This window comes from Orycteropus afer, unplaced genomic scaffold (genome assembly GCF_000298275.1).
Source record: "Orycteropus afer afer isolate SDZICR_OR568_19922 unplaced genomic scaffold, OryAfe1.0 scaffold00010, whole genome shotgun sequence".
Lineage (NCBI taxonomy): Eukaryota > Metazoa > Chordata > Mammalia > Tubulidentata > Orycteropodidae > Orycteropus > Orycteropus afer.
Window position 1 is genome coordinate 19,128,963 of NW_006921597.1, and position 1,897 is coordinate 19,130,859.

At 42.8% G+C, this 1,897-nt stretch overlaps 1 protein-coding gene and 1 non-coding gene across 2 annotated transcripts in view; one reads left to right on the top strand and one right to left on the bottom strand.

The window, feature by feature from the left end:
* The window catches only part of AHCYL1 (adenosylhomocysteinase like 1), a 50,440-nt gene that overhangs the window by 24,723 nt on the left and 23,820 nt on the right, over positions 1 to 1,897 (bottom strand). The window lies entirely within an intron of this gene.
* On the top strand, positions 1,675 to 1,781 carry LOC122150898. The gene has a single exon (XR_006163894.1). It is a non-coding gene; the product is annotated as a U6 spliceosomal RNA (small nuclear RNA).

Consider the following 1,897-nt stretch of genomic DNA (forward strand, 5'->3'; position numbering starts at 1 on the left):
GAGATTGGGACTCTCACACACTGCTGGTGGGAGTGTAAAATGGTACAACTACTGTGGAAAGCAGTATGGCAATTCCTTAAAAAGTTGGAATCAGAAATACCATTTGACCCAGCCATTCCATTACTAGGTATATATCCTAAAGAAGCGAGAGCCATGACAAGAACAGACATATGCACACCCATGTTCATCGCAGTACTGTTTACAATAGCCAAAAGATGGAAACAACCTAGGTGTTCATCAACTAAGTAATGGATAACCAAACTAGGGACATACACACAATGGAATACTATGCAACCCAAAAGAATAACCTAGAATCTGCAAAACACCACATAACATGGATAAACTTGGAGGACATTATGCTGGGTGAAATAAGTCAATCACAGAAGGGCAAATATTGCATTAGTCTGTTACTGTAAAAGTCAAGGAAAGGTTTATCTATGGAAGGAAATTTTCTTAGGGGGTTACCAGGGTAGGAGGATAGGGTAGGTAACACTGTTAGATAGTTAGAGATAAGTATTGATTTTGGGGAAGAGAAGGGCAATGTACCAAGTGATCAACATGGTGGCACTGAGGAAGAGGAAGATATAGAGAGGTACATGGGAGGTACAGACAATAAAGATGAACCCTTTTGCACATACAGTATTGTGTTGTTAGTGAAGGCAAACATGGGTATATGGATGGATAGATGGGTGGACAGGCTGAACTATTAGGTACATCTATGAAGTGGGGAGTGTACCCAAGACCATGTATAGGGTTGGCAAACAATGGTCCTATAAGTGTATTTGTACGATATGTAAGAATTCCCAGGTGTATAGTAGAGCTTACAAGGGACAAGGTTGTAGTCATTTCTTGGTCACAGCCAGCTACCCAAAGGGACTGAGTAGTTGAACCTGGGGGTTTGGGACCATAGTCGCAGGGGACATCAAGCTCAACTGGCATAACATACTACACATAACACTGTTCCACCTCCTATATTGACGAGTAATGATTGGGATCTTAAAAGCTTGCAAGCAGCCATCTAATGCAACCATGAGTCTCTTCTCGTCCAGAGCAAAGAAGGATGAGGCAAACCAAAGATGCTTGCAAACAATTAGTCCTGGCAACTGGTACACCACGCAATCCGCAGTCTATACAACTATGAGACCAGAAGAACTAGATGGTGCCCAGCTACCACTGTCAACTACCCGGAGGGGGATCTATGCATGAGATCCGGGATAGAGAGGGAGAACAACACAGAACAAAACTCAAAATCATTTGGAGGGAAAAAAAAAGAGGACCAGGTTTGCTGGTCTGATAGAGCCTGGTGGAACCCCTGAGACTATGGCCCCTAGCTGCCCTTCAGGTCTGGAATTGAACCCAAACCTGTAGCTTCCAGACAAACAAAAGACAGGCATAGGAGTTGAACATTTACCTGAGGTAGATACACTCCTTGGAGAGAAAAATCATGGAAGAAAGAAGGGCTGTTTATGCACAGGGAGAAAGCTCAGGAGGCAGGAGTGCATGGAGGGATGGACACAGGGAAGAAGTAACTATTGGGAGGAAGTGGGAGGGGAGCTGTTACATTGTGGTAAATTGTAGTCAATGTCATGAGACAAAGTGTATGTGAATTGTTGTATGGAAAGTGAACTTGCTCTGTACATTTTCAGCCAAATCACAATAAAAAAAAAAATTAAGGTGCTCGCTTCGGCAGCACATATACTAAAATTGAAACGATACAGAGAAGATTAGCATGGCCCCTATGCAAGGATGACACGCAAATTCGTGAAGCATTCCATATTTTTAAGCTAGCAAGCTGCCATCTAGATGAAATGATGGGTCTCTCCTCATCAAGAGCAAAGAAGAAAGAAGAAAACCAAAATTAATGGAAACAATTAGTCCTAGCGACTGGTACACCATC